The sequence below is a fragment of the Magnolia sinica genome, chromosome 12, assembly GCF_029962835.1.
Source record: "Magnolia sinica isolate HGM2019 chromosome 12, MsV1, whole genome shotgun sequence".
NCBI lineage: Eukaryota > Viridiplantae > Streptophyta > Magnoliopsida > Magnoliales > Magnoliaceae > Magnolia > Magnolia sinica.
In genome coordinates, this window is record NC_080584.1 from 78,226,641 (window position 1) to 78,241,833 (window position 15,193).

General features: G+C 43.1%; 1 protein-coding gene and 1 non-coding gene across 2 annotated transcripts in view; one reads left to right on the forward strand and one right to left on the reverse strand.

Moving 5' to 3' along the window:
* The window catches only part of LOC131221818 (uncharacterized), a 41,097-nt gene that overhangs the window by 6,846 nt on the left and 19,058 nt on the right, over positions 1-15,193 (forward strand). The window lies entirely within an intron of this gene.
* On the reverse strand, positions 3,224-3,330 carry LOC131222170 (small nucleolar RNA R71). Its single transcript, XR_009159877.1, has one exon. It is a non-coding gene; the product is annotated as a small nucleolar RNA R71 (small nucleolar RNA).

The following is a 15,193-nucleotide window of genomic DNA, read 5'->3' on the forward strand; positions in this document are numbered from 1 at the left end:
TCTTCGGTTTCAATGCCTTAAATCGTGTGAAAAACCAGATGGACGGAGTAGATTTCTCACAAACATCTCTGTGGGACCCATATAGTAGTGCACGTACATGTTGTGCAGGTGCACCGGGCGCGCACCAAAAATCCAAACCTCGGTCAGCAAGCGCTGACCGAGCTCTCCTTCTCCGATTCAAATTCCTCCCTGCGGAAGGAAGAAAATCTTGCGCTCTTTCCTGTGGGCCCCACCCATTGGCCAAATAAAGAATCCAAGCCATTCATCGAGTCCATAACGACCTGCTCACTAAGTCCTAGGCGACAGAATTTGACGATACAATGGATACTGATCTCTAGCTGCCCCAAAAGAGCGACGGATGGCTGAATGAAATCGTCCCTGGACCGCACCGATTTTTATCCAAAAACAGTGCATCCTACCTGTTTTTTGGAGCTGATATGAATGGACGGTGTGGATTTCCAAAAACGAAAGCCATGTGGGCCCCACCATCAGCCAGCGTAAGTACGTAACGCACTCTGTTTCGCAACCGACGCCGTCCGGTTTTTGCGGCAGATTGTGCGCTCGTGGAGCCGATCGGACGGACGATCTGAACCGTTCATCATGAAGGTCTGCTCGAAAGCCCCCAGAGGACGTTGTCCTTTTGGAAGGAAAGCAAAGAAGAAGAGTAGGGGAAGACTCCGATCTAGCTGTTGTGCGTAAACGGCGTCTCCACAGCCAAGTCGTCCGCGGACTCCGGCCTTCCTGCACACCCTCCTGCTCTATATAAGGGAAGAAGAGGATTCGGAGAGGGGGATGGGAGAGTTTTAGATTTTGTTTGAACGGGGCATCTGGGGTTGGAAGAAAAAAAAAAAAGAAAAGAAAAAGCTTAGTTTTTGGGAAGGGAGGCAGCGTTTGAAGGAAGAGGAGTCCCGGCTGCTGATGCACGTTTTGAGCATTAGTTTTTGGAAACTCTGGCAACGTGAGGAGAGAAAGGAAGGAAGGTGCTGGAGTGCACGGCTGGGAAGAGCTTTGGGTTTTGTTTTCTTGAGGAAAGGAGCTGAAGGTGGAGTGCAGGGTGATCGGTTTTTGGGTTGTAGACAGAGAGCACAGGTGGTCTGCTGCTGTAACTGTTTGGAGAAGGATTGAAGAGACGTGTCCAGAGGTTGGCTTGGCTGGAATATGATGCTGGAACGGGAGAGCGTGAAGAAAGAATAAGTGTTTTCTTCTTTTCTTTTCTTTTCCAGTTTATTTTTATTTTGTTGCTTAATCAGCCCATCCATGTGTGGCTAATCCTCTTAGCTAGGGCTAAGAGGTGAAGCCTGTAGCGAGATGGGAGACACTATTTCCTGCTTTCCATTTAAATTTATGAACTGAACTTGGTTTTGAGTTGATTATTAAAAGAATATTTTCTCAGTCTTTAATGGTCTGTTGTGACTGAAATTACAATGGGTTTGCAATGGCTTTGAATATCTCTTTTTCTCTTTTGATGTTTATGACGTCAGGAGGCCCTGCTGTTCACCATCGTCTCCTGGGCATGGTTGGATGATAGTACTCTTCCTAACTTTCATGTACTTTTGATTGGTTGGTAATTAGTTTAATCCTGTTGTTTGCTTTGTCTCTTGGGCATGGTTAGATGATGGAATCCATTCTAATTCATATACCTTTCATCTCTTGAAAACCAGATCAAGTAGTTCAGTTTGAATTCCATAATCCTTGATGCAGGCATAAGATCTCCCTGATCTCTACAAGTGGATCCTCTGAATCCCTAGTTTCCTTCCCTTGAATTTCTTAAAGTTTTACATCAATCTCTCACCATTATTCATCAAATTCTATTTGGTTTAGGTCACATCTTAGTCTGGTTCTATTTCTACCTAGTTTCAGGAAACGTACAGGTATCAGTCCCTGTGGATTCGACCTCGGTCTTACCGAGTTTATTACTACATCACAACCCTATACTTGGGGAGTGAACAAGTTTTTGGCGCCGTTGCCGGGGACTGACGGTTACGATTTTCTGAAATTAATTGGTTTTAGGATTAGTTTAAGATTAGGATTTTACTAACCTTAGTTTTTATTTATTTATTTATTTATTTCTATTTTTAGTTCAAAACTAACTTGTTTCCTATTTTATAGGATCTGGACATAAGTTTCTCAATTGGTAATTCCTTCCTAATCTCTCTACTTTTTCATATTTTTAGAATTTAGGTTATTTCTTTCCCTTCTTAGAAATTAACTTTCTATTTTTGTTTTATTTTAGTAACTTTCTAATTCTAACACTTTTAGAAACTAATTTTGTTTCCTAATTTATTTTTAGAATATCTGTTTAGAAACTAACCTTCTTATTTTATAGGCCTTTAAGATAGAAATCTCTAATTCGGTACACTCCTTCCCTACTTTCTATTTTTTTAAATTCTCCTTTAGTAATTTACTTTCTAAGTTAGGACTCTCCTAATTTATTTTAGAAATTTTCATCTTCTCTTAGGAACTCTTTCTTTTAGAAGCTAGTTCACTTCTATCTTTCTTTTAAGGATTGTTTTTCTCCTTTTTAGAATCTAACTTATTTTGTTTTATTTTGCAGGTCCTTAACTTAGGGGCTTCAATTTGGTAATTTCTTTCCAACTCTCTTTTTCTTTCTAGCTTTTCTTTTCCTTTCTTAGGGTTAAGTTTTTAATTTAGGGCTGCGAGTGTTTTCATGCCCAAGTGGGCCCGTGACGACACTCGACGTCTCTTGACTGAAGGAGGATTGGTTGAGGGGTTGACTATCCATCGCAGGACTAGACACCACTCGAAATCCCCTGAGTTAAGTGAAGTTATGGCTGAAGACCAACCTCCTCTACTTCCACCCAGGGTGGAGGATAACCATGATGAGAATGAGGTGCAACAGGCACCCCCGCCTCGTACTCTACGAGATTTTCTACAACCGGCGGGAGTGAGTACGCCCTCATGCATGCTTTTTCCTGAAAACACAGGACAAATGGACATCAAGCCAGGAGTTATCCAACTCCTTCCCAAATTCCATGGACTTGAATCTGAAAGTCCATATTTACATTTGAAAGAGTTCGATGAAATAATAGCTACATTATGTTTTCCTAATGTATCCTTAAATATTAGGCTGAAACTCTTTCCTTTTTCCTTAAAAGAGAAAGCTAAGACGTGGTTACATTCACTGCGTCCTAGATCCATTGGCACATGGAACGATATGCAGAGGGAATTCATAAAAAAATTCTTCCCACACCATAAAACGATTACCCTCAGAAAAGCGATCATGAACTTTGCCCAAAAGGAAGATGAAACATTCTTTCAATGTTGGGAAAGGTTCAAAGATTTGGTCAGTTCATGCCCACAACACGGATTTGAAACGTGGCGCATTACAAATTTTTTCTATGATGGACTGACATCTTCCATGCGCCAAATGGTCGAGACAATGTGTAATGGAGAGTTCATTAATAAAGACATCGACGAGGTATGGGACTACCTCGACAGTTTGGCTGAAAAAACACAATCTTGGGACTATTACCCGAAGTCGAACACCACGTCTAGGCCAACTCAATCAAAGGAGAAAGGTGGATTATATCTCTTGAAAGAAGAGGATGATCTCAAGTGTAAAGTGACTACGCTCATAAGGAAAGTTGAGGCCATGGAAGGAAAGAAGGATAAGGCCAATGAAATTGTTTGCGGCATCTGTGATTGCAACATTCACAACTGAAAACTGTCCTACAATACCTGCCTTCCGAGGAGTGTTGAATGAACAAGCCAATGCCGTAAATAACTATCAAAGACCTTTTATGGACCTAACTCCAACACATACAATCCTGGCTGGAAAAATCATCCAAACTTTAGTTGGAGGAATGGACAAACGCAACTCCTCCAGGTTTCTTCAATCAAAATCCAATCAAGTGAAACCTCAAGAAGAACCGGTTCAAAATCCTATACAAGAGCTGGCTCAGGCAATCACAGATTTTATGCCAAAGATAGATTCTCGTATGACGGTTATAGAAAAGGGGATGCTTCCTGCACAACCTCTCCCCAATCCTAAACCGCAATACGAGAATAATGATCCCAACTCTTCAAATCAGATGGGACATGCTAAATCCATCACCACTCTTAGGAGTGGGAAGATCATCGATAAAACTCTTCCGGTTAGGCCCGAAAAGCCTCAAGAACCAAAAGAGGACAACAAGGATGGATCCAGTGATGTCCCACAAAAAGTGGAACCGGAACTTCTAGAGAAGCCAGTTGCTCCATTCCCCCAACGGTTGGTTTCACCAAAACCTCTCTCTAACTCTCAGGATATCTTAGAGGTGTTGAAACAGGTGAAAGTTAACATTCCTCTACTTGATGTCGTTAAACAGATACCTTCATATGCCAAATTCCTAAAAGACTTGTGCACGACCAAGCGACGGAAAATTATTCAAAAGAAAATCTTCTTGACTGAGAAAGTGAGTGCCATCCTGAAGCAAGACGTGCCGCAGAAATTCAAGGATCCCGGTAGCCCAACCATATCATGTGTAATCGGGAACCATCGAATTGATCACGCACTTCTTGACTTAGGAGCGAGCGTCAATTTGATTCCCTACTCGGTATACAAACAGTTAGGTTTGGGTGAATTAAAACCCACCCTAACCACACTACAACTTGCTGATCGCTCTGTTCGTGTACCAAGAGGGATAATTGAGGATGTGTTGGTCCAAGTTGATAGATTTTACTACCCTGTAGACTTTATCATCCTGGACACTGAACCCATCAATAACATGAGCACTCAGATTCCTGTCATTCTTGGTCGCCCATTCCTTGCCACATCAAATGCAATTATCAATTGCAGGAATGGTATCATGACTATGTCTTTTGGAAATTTGACATTGGAGTCAAACATTTTTTTCAATAACGGCAGCAATTCAGAGGATGATGACGATTTCCACGATATTAACATGATTGACTCTTTCGTGGAAGATATGACACCTCTGACCTTATCCTCCGACCATCTAGAGACGTGCCTGGCCCACTCCCATGATTTTGATGATGACATGATTAGGGAGACGTGCGCCTTGCTTGATACTGCACCGGTACTTGAAGTTAACCGATGGAGGCCACAATTTGAAGAATTACCACAAACTGATGTAGTGCCTCTACCGTCTAATCTCAAGCCGCCGAAGCTTGACCTAAAACCTTTGCCCTCTGATTTGAAATATGCCTATTTAGGTCAGGATGAGACATACCCGGTGGTGATCTCTGCCCACCTGGAGAAAGAACAGGAGAGTATGCTTATATCTACTCTCATTGAGCATAAAGGAGCCCTAGGATGGACGATAGCGGACCTCAAAGGAATCGACCCCTCGATTTGTACTCACCGCATATATCTTGAGGATAATGCAAAAACCGCTCGGCAACCACAACGTAGACTAAATCCAAATATGAAGGAAGTGGTTAAAGCCGAGGTTCTTAAACTATTGGATGTGGGTATTATATACCCTATATCTGATAGTCAATGGGTGAGTCCAACTCAAGTGGTCCCTAAGAAGTCCGGAATCACCATCGTAGCCAATGCTAATAATGAACTCGTGCCAACTAGAGTCACTACCGGTTGGAGAATGTGCATTGACTACGGAAGTTGAATACCGTCACGAGGAAAGACCACTTTCCTTACCATTCATTGATCAGATCCTGGAAGGTTAGCTGGTCATTCCTATTATAGTTTTCTTGACGGGTATTCGGCTACAACCAGATAGAGATAGCCCACGAAGACCAGGAAAAGACCACATTTACATGTCCCTACGGCACCTTTGCGCTATCGAAGGATGCCATTCGGACTATGTAATGCCCCGCCACTTTCAACGATGTATGCTTAGTATTTTTCCGACATGGTGGGGCAATATCTAGAGGTCTTCATGGATGATTTCTCAGTTTTGGTCTTTCATCAAGTGCTTGGAAAGTCTTAAATGTGTCGAAAAGATGTGAAGAAAAGAACCTGGTACTTAATTGGGAGAAGTGCCATTTCATGGTTCAGAAGGGAATTGTCCTTGGGCATATCATCTCGTCCAAAGGAATCGAGGTAGATAAGGCAAAAATCGATCTTATCTCTAACCTACCTCCACCCAAGAACATCAGAGACGTGCGATCCTTCTTAGGACACGCAGGGTTTTACAGGCGATTCATAAAGGACTTTAGTCTCCTCTCTCGTCCATTATGTAATCTTCTTCAAAAGGATGTTCCGTACGAGTGGACTGAGCAATGCCAGGAAGCTTTCACCAAGCTTAAAGGCACGTTAACCACTGCACCTATCATGCAGCCACCCGACTGGAATCTTCCTTTTGAGCTTATGTGCGACGCTTCTGATTATGCTCTTGGGGCGGTCCTAGGCCAGAGAAAAGACAAGAAGCCCTACGTCATTCACTACGCAAGTAGGACTCTAAATCCTGCCCAAGTGAACTACTCGACTACGGAAAAGGAACTCTTAGCCGTAGTGTTCGCCTTGGACAAATTTAGGTCCTACCTGATCGGATCCAAGATCATTATCTATACAGATCATGCGGCACTAAAGTATCTTCTTTCTAAGAATGATTCTAAGCCCCGCCTGATACGATGGATCCTTCTACTCCAAGAATTTGATTTGGAAATTAAAGATAAAAAGGGAGTAGAGAACGTAGTGGCTGATCACCTTTCTCGCCTTAATACCTCTGAGTCCCTTGAGACGACTCATATCAATGACATGTTCCCTGATGAACAGCTGTTCAGAGTCTCCCATTCACCTTGGTTTGCTGATATTGCTAATTATCTTGCTACAGGTGCCATACCGACACAGTGGACTGCGCAAGATAAGAAGAAATTTTTCACCGAGGTGCGCAACTTTTTCTCAGGATGATCCTTATTTATTTAAATATTGCCCGGACCAAATTCTAAGGAGATGTGTACTAGACGATGAGCATCAGAGCTCACCTTCTGTCACTCTCAGGCTGTGGTGGTCACTTTTCGCTAAAAAGACCACGGCCAAGATTCTGCAGTGTGGCTTTTATGGCCCACTATGTTTAGGGATACTCATGAGTTTTGCAAAGCTTGTGAGCGATGTCAAAATTGGGAGCATTGTCCGTCGAAATATGATGCCTTTGAATCCCATCCTTATCATTGAAGCATTTGATTCTTTGGGGCATCGATTTCATGGGACCATTCCCCCAATCGTTTGGAAATCTGTATATTTTGCTCGCCGTGGATTATGTCACTAAATGGGTTGAAGCGATTCCGTGTCGAAAGAATGACCATCGCACGGTCATTAAATTCCTGAAAGAGAACATCCTTTCTCGATTCGGAACGCCTCGAGCCATCATTAGTGATGGGGGCTCACACTTTTGTAATAGACCATTCGAGAGCTTAATGAAGAAATACGGTATCTCTCATAAGGTAAGCACCCCATACCATCCGCAGACAAGTGGACAAGCTGAGATTTCCAATAGGGAGATTAAACACATTTTGGAGAAAACGGTTAACCCAGATCGTAAGGATTGGTCAATCCGATTGACCGATGCCTTATGGGCATACCGTACTGCATTTAAAACTCCTATTGGAATGTCTCCCTTTAGACTTGTCTATGGGAAGGCTTGTCACTTGCCTGTGGAGCTGGAACATAAAGCGTACTGGGCGATCAAAAATCTTAATTTCAATCTAGACAACGCTGGCTCGCTACGCAAACTTCAATTAAATGAACTTGAAGAAATCCGGAACGACGCATACGAGAATTCGAGAATTTACAAGGACAGGATGAAAGCGTTTCATGATCAACATATTCTACGAAAATCATTCACACCAGGCCAGAAAGTCCTTTTGTATAATTCTCGATTACATCTCTTTCCGGGTAAGCTTCGATCTCGTTGGACCGGCCCTTACATTGTTGTTACTGCTTATCCTCATGGGGTCGTCGAGATAAGAGATCCCGACAATGGCAAGGAGTTTAAAGTAAATGGACATCGTTTAAAGCCATTTGTCGAGAAATTTGATTCAGAGGACATGTCCATGCCTCTGACTGATCCTGTTTACCAGGACTGATCTCCTAGTCTGATGGAGGTATAGGTAGGTTTATCGCTTTCATAGGATTATGGTAGTTGCTTTGGTCTGGCTGAAGACGTAAACTTAGCGCTCCTGGGAGGCAACCCAGTTCTTCATTTCATGTCATTTTTTTCATTAGTTAGTTCAATGTTTGTGGGTAACATTACTGCAAACCCTCACGAGACTACAACTCGTCCACTAGGGGTAACTTAGGGGTTTAAAGGCTTGTTGCATGCGCTAAATGCAATCGAGAGCACCTGCGAAAGTGGTAAAGGTAGGATTTTATTTTTGTTAGTTCTGTGTCACTTTCTCTCTCGTGCTGACCGGATTCCATGCTGCAATCTCTTGGAAAGTCTCTCACGATTCATCATCCAGGTACTATCTTCCCTTCACTATTTCTTTACTTTTGTCGTCCTATGCGCATTCCATACTCATATCCTTTACATTGAGGACAATGTAGCTTTTAAGTTGGGGGTGGGAGATTAGGTTACCTAATCAGTTTTTTCTTGAGCAAAAATTGTGAAAATTTTTAAATTTTTTCTGGACTTTCTGGTGAATTCAAAGTGATTGGACGACCATCTTTGATTTAGAATTACAGGATATGGAATGTTGGTGATTTACTGCTTCTGGATTCAGTTGCTTGATAGATTTCACAGTTACGTTTAATTATTAATCCATGATTAGAAGTTGTAAACATTGATTGAGTCATGATTTCACACGTCACATCTCGCTTACACATTAAGATTTCAGTTTGAAACTGAAGGGTTAATTTGGTGATCAGTAAGCATAGAAGGAACCAACTTGAACAATTGCCCGTCAAGATCAATTAAAAGGAAGAGATACCGTTGAAAAAGGTTAGGCAAAGAATCTTCACTCTAGGTTTGCTCCCTATAAGTGTGGACTTCATTCCCCTTCTTGATTTTTAGTCGAAAAAAAAAAAAAAAAAAAAAAAAAAGCAGGAATGAAAAGATAATCTTTGAGGCAAGCTTTGGTTATTATGAATTCTCTTGTTGATTACCAACGATATCCTGAAATAAAGAATTGAATATTAATGTTGAACGTTGGGATTACACTTTACATCTGTGGAACTCAATGTTTAGGATTATTTCTAATTAAGGGACTAATACTTTGAATGAAGTTTATCGTGTGTTTGAGTCTAGGAGAGAGTAAGGCCCAACATTCATGAATTGTTGAATTCTGAATACCTAGATTGTTTTCCAAAATCACTCGAGTTCATAGAAATTCTCCTGTAATTCTCAACTTATTTTTCGCATACTTTGCTCGGGACTAGCAAAATGCTGGTTGGGGGTTGTGTTGAGGGTCAAATATTGCATATCAGACCCATTTATTGCATGGATTTACAAGCATGGCACCGTTTAATAGCCTAATTTAATTGAATTTGTGATGCAGGGCGTCTTCATGAGCTTGGACTGGGAAAGGACACTAAAAAGCATGGATTTACCGATCTGATGACACTAAAGCATGGGACGGACTCTAGAAGACCAAGAGCGACGAAATTATACACCAGGGGTCCGCGGAAATCGAGGAATCGAAGCTCAAGTGGCCTGAAAAGTGTCCAGAATGCAAGATTATAGGGTTCCCACCATCTGATCAGTTCGAAACTTCATACGTGGCCTGAGGACCATAAATGAACCGTACACGTAAAATTTCAGCTCCTGGATCACTGTGAAAGTGGCCCAACGGACAGATCAGCCCATAAATTTCTGATCTGGGGCCCACCTGATCTCTGGATACACCTCATCTTCGGTTTCAATGCCTTAAATCGTGTGAAAAACCAGATGGACGGAGTAGATTTCTCACAAACATCTCTGTGGGACCCATATAGTAGTGCACGTACATGTTGTGCAGGTGCACCGGGCGCGCACCAAAAATCCAAACCTCGGTCAGCAAGCGCTGACCGAGCTCTCCTTCTCCGATTCAAATTCCTCCCTGCGGAAGGAAGAAAATCTTGCGCTCTTTCCTGTGGGCCCCACCCATTGGCCAAATAAAGAATCCAAGCCATTCATCGAGTCCATAACGGCCTGCTCACTAAGTCCTAGGCGACAGAATTTGACGATACAATGGATACTGATCTCTAGCTGCCCCAAAAGAGCGACGGACGGCTGAATGAAATCGTCCCTGGACCGCACCGATTTTTATCCAAAAACAGTGCATCCTACCTGTTTTTTGGAGCTGATATGAATGGACGGTGTGGATTTCCAAAAACGAAAGCCATGTGGGCCCCACCATCAGCCAGCGTAAGTACGTAACGCACTCTGTTTCGCAACCGACGCCGTCCGGTTTTTGCGGCAGATTGTGCGCTCGTGGAGCCGATCGGACGGACGATCTGAACCGTTCATCATGAAGGTCTGCTCGAAAGCCCCCAGAGGACGTTGTCCTTTTGGAAGGAAAGCAAAGAAGAAGAGTAGGGGAAGACTCCGATCTAGCTGTTGTGCGTAAACGGCGTCTCCACAGCCAAGTCGTCCGCGGACTCCGGCCTTCCTGCACACCCTCCTGCTCTATATAAGGGAAGAAGAGGATTCGGAGAGGGGGATGGGAGAGTTTTGGATTTTGTTTGAACGGGGCATCTGGGGTTGGAAGAAAAAAAAAAGAAAAGAAAAAGCTTAGTTTTTGGGAAGGGAGGCAGCGTTTGAAGGAAGAGGAGTCCCGGCTGCTGATGCACGTTTTGAGCATTAGTTTTTGGAAACTCTGGCAACGTGAGGAGAGAAAGGAAGGAAGGTGCTGGAGTGCACGGCTGGGAAGAGCTTTGGGTTTTGTTTTCTTGAGGAAAGGAGCTGAAGGTGGAGTGCAGGGTGATCGGGTTTTGGGTTGTAGACAGAGAGCACAGGTGGTCTGCTGCTGTAACTGTTTGGAGAAGGATTGAAGAGACGTGTCCAGAGGTTGGCTTGGCTGGAATATGATGCTGGAACGGGAGAGCGTGAAGAAAGAATAAGTGTTTTCTTCTTTTCTTTTCTTTTCCAGTTTATTTTTATTTTGTTTTTTAGGATCAGCCCATTCATGTGTGGCTAATCCTCTTAGCTAGGGCTAAGAGGTGAAGCTGTAGCGAGATGGGAGACTACTCTATGCTTTTAATGTGAATGCATGAACTGAATTTGTTCTTTGATGATTATGAAAGGACTATTTTTTCAGTCTTTAATGTTCATTGTGACTGAAATTACAATGGGTTTGCAATGGCTTTGAATATCTCTTTTTCTCTTTTGATGTTTATGACGTCAGGAGGCCCTGCTGTTCACCATCGTCTCCTGGGCATGGTTGGATGATAGTACTCTTCCTAACTTTCATGTACTTTTGATTGGTTGGTAATTAGTTTAATCCTGTTGTTTGCTTTGTCTCTTGGACATGGTTAGATGATGGAATCCATTCTAATTCATATACCTTTCATCTCTTGAAAACCAGATCAAGTAGTTCAGTTTGAATTCCATAATCCTTGATGCAGGCATAAGATCTCCCTGATCTCTACAAGTGGATCCTCTGAATCCCTAGTTTCCTTCCCTTGAATTTCTTAGAGTTTTACATCAATCTCTCACCATTATTCATCAAATTCTATTTGGTTTAGGTCACATCTTAGTCTGGTTCTATTTCTACCTAGTTTCAGGAAACGTACAGGTATCAGTCCCTGTGGATTCGACCTCGGTCTTACCGAGTTTATTACTACATCACAACCCTATACTTGGGGAGTGAACAGTGTTAGACCAATTAGAGAAACCACTTGATGATATTTGATCTCTAGGATATAAGTCATAATATAGTTCATTGGAAACCAATGAATCCTTTGTTGAGCCATGTGAGCTTCAACCAAACCTAATGTATATAACCAGCTACACTCACTTTTGTTAGTAATAAGATGACCTCATAAAGTGAACCAAAGTACATGTAATAAAAACCTTGAACTTCTCACATGTCCATAGGTCTAAGGATTAATCAAATATAGTATATCAATAAGTTGATTATAGTCCAAGCATAATGGGCCTCCCAATCTTTCTTTTTTTTTTTTTTGTTTTTGTTTTAAGGAAAAGGTGCTAGCCACGGGGATTTCATTGATCATAAAAAATTTACAAGCATTCAAGTGGGCCCAATAAAAAGGAGGCAGCTACACCTATCATATATCCACAAGCTAAATTGGACAAAAGGTTAAAAGATAACCTTTGAGCAAAAAACTCTACAAAAATCTAGACAGAAATAAAGGAAACCACCACCCCAGTCATGGGCATCTTAGAGCTCCAATCCCTACATTATCTAGCACTAAAGCTCCTCTGACTAACCTTAAAAGTTGCGAATGGCGTGTGAAGATTTTGTTGGGGCAGCCCTCACTTGCCATTCTTACTAGCGCATCTGCCACCGAATTCCCCTCTCAAAAAATGTGACTGATCACCAGATTTAGACTCCGTATCTTATCCTGAATATCCCCTAAAATGTGTTTGATCACCAGATTTAGACTGATCACCAGATTTAGATGCACAAAGGATTCATCTACCCAATAATCCTTTGTTGAGCCATATGTGGGCCTCCCAGTCTAGAGAGTGAAATTGATCCACCAATGTAAGTGTCGAACAAGTCCAACACTAGGAGCTTATTTCAATGGCACACTCAAACTCCAATGTGGGATAGGGAGAAAGCAACCTACTCACCATAGAACCCGATGGTGGAGACCTTTCATTCTAGGTCATCACTAGTGCCCTTACATAACAACATATAATAATAACCACAGGTCTGTCCTTTAACCTACAAGGTAGTGATTGAATTATTGGAGCTAATGCCCTAAAAAACCAACGTACACTCTAATCTATTAGCCATGTGGATGAGACAGGATCCATCTCAGCCATTAGTTTAAATGACCATAGGTCCTTTTTTTTAAAGGAACCATCGTATCGTATATGTATTTGAAAGGAGCTGTACACCGAATGGATGGGCCTACCGGCAAAAAAGGAGAAGTAGGCCCAAATAAGAAGCTGAGGCGACAAAAGCCCATTACATCTCACGTAAGTAGCCTAATCCTACTTTGTCTAATAAGAGAAGTCCTTTGATGACTGGGGGGAGATCAGATGATTGAAAGACTCGGTGGGCCTAACTGCTACTACCCCTCTAGCAAGCCCATCAACAACCGCATTGGCCTCTCTAGGGGTGTAGGAAATAAAGAAATCCATAATGGCCCTGAGGGCCTTAATTCTAACCCACCAATACCACAAGCCCTAGGAGGGAGTGCTCTGATTATTCATGGCATCAACCATCACTTTAGAGTCGCAGACCAACTCCACCTTCGTGAAGCCCAGCTCCTTGCAACAAGAAAGCCCTTCCCAAATCGCCTTAGCTCCAACCTGACTATTTGAGCCGAAGCCATAACTCGAAGAGAAGGTGAAGATAAAAGCCCTATCTCAGCCTCGAACAACCCCACCACCTGCTGAGCTGCCTGGATTTCCCAAGGCAGATCCGACCTGCTTTGGGCTTGCAGCCTTCCCAGAGAGGCCCAAACATTCCATGGCAAAAGCAGAGGAGTGGCAAACCACAGGCGGGAGGGAGAGGAGGACTGTGAGTCTCTAGATCCAGTTGGACACTTTGAAAATAACCCATTGAGGCGAGAACACAGTCTCCTCCATGCGGACTACATTCTTGGCCAACCAGAGCTCCCAAAAAATGAGGGACGGGGTCAGCCCTCTAAGGTAGAGTAGCTGATCAGACCCCGAAGCTGTGTCCCACTAAGAGGTGGCACGTCCAAAGACGAAGCTGTGCACGCGGGCTGGGGTACCAAAACAAGACCCAAAGAAATCCCACACCTTTTCAGCTAGACCACTAGAAGAGAATACATGATCTATCGATTCTATAAAATAAGCCTGAAAGGGACAACAGATGCACATGGAAGCAAGGGGGATACCTTTAGCCTACAATCTAATGTCCATAGGAATCACCTTCTTGATGATCTTCCAGGAGAGCAACGAGATTTTGGGGGGAAGATTTGGGTGCCATACCTACTTAGACTAGGCCGCTCTCGTCCCACTAGGATGGGAGGCACCCTAGGTTGATTTGATGTTGAATTCGCCAGAGTTAGACAAAGTCTAGACCTGACGGTCGAGCGTGTGGATGAGGTGCAAAGGCCCTCGTCCACAATGTGGTCCAGAACCAGCTGAGGGAGGAATTCCCATGTCGTTACAAGATTATGCCATTCATCAAGACCTAACCAATCACTGACCAGCTGCAGATGCAAGGGAGGGGGTTGTGATGACCATTCTTTATGAGGGCCTGATCCTGACCATTCATCATCCCATAAGTAACAGTCACCTCTCCGTATTATCTAGCGAGAATAAGCGGTGATAAAAGGGAATAGATGGCAAATTTTCTTCCAAAGTGGGGAGGCCGTCGATGATCTGCTAGCTTCCCCCTGATCAACCAAATCACCGCAGTATTTGGATTTCATAAATTCGGCCCAACAGCTACCTGATTTTCTGTACAAAATCATTCAAACCATCTTTGCTCGGAAGGCCTGCATGATGCTTCTAAAATTCTTTACGCCTAGTTCAAACTTCAAAGGAGCTAGAAATAGCCTTCCAATTGACCTAGTGACAACGTTTGCGAGAGCCCTCCCAGCCTTAGAAGAAATCAGCAATCGCTTTCTGAATATCCCCAAGAATGGTCAAAGGAATATCAGTGGTTGCCATGATGTTGATCGGAATACTAGTTAAGACATGGTTGATAAGGGTGAGCCTACCCGCTTACGAAAGAATATGACTTTTCCAACATGAAATTATGGTTGTAAACTTCTCTAGGATGTTCTAGAAGTAGAGGTTGCGTGATCTACCCTTGAAAATTGGGATTCCCGGATAGGTGAAGGGAGAAGATCCCAAGTTGAATCCCAGGATGCGTTGGATAGCCCTTGCGCAGGTCTCCAATCTACTGGAAGACATGAAGAAAATGCTCTTATGGGCGTTGATCTTCAGGCCTGAGGCGCGCTGAAAGAGGGAAAGGAACTCTGAAACCCGTCGAAGAGAGTTGGAGGACCCGTTAGCGAGTAGAACCATGCCATTAGCAAACAGTAGATGGGAGAAAATGGAGCAGTTCTTGAAGGTCTAGAAGGGGCGACAGGTACCAGAGTCGATCAAGCGCCTATAGCCTCTATTAATTAAGAACTCAGCTACAATGATAAAGACAGTCGGGGAGATAGGGTCTCTTT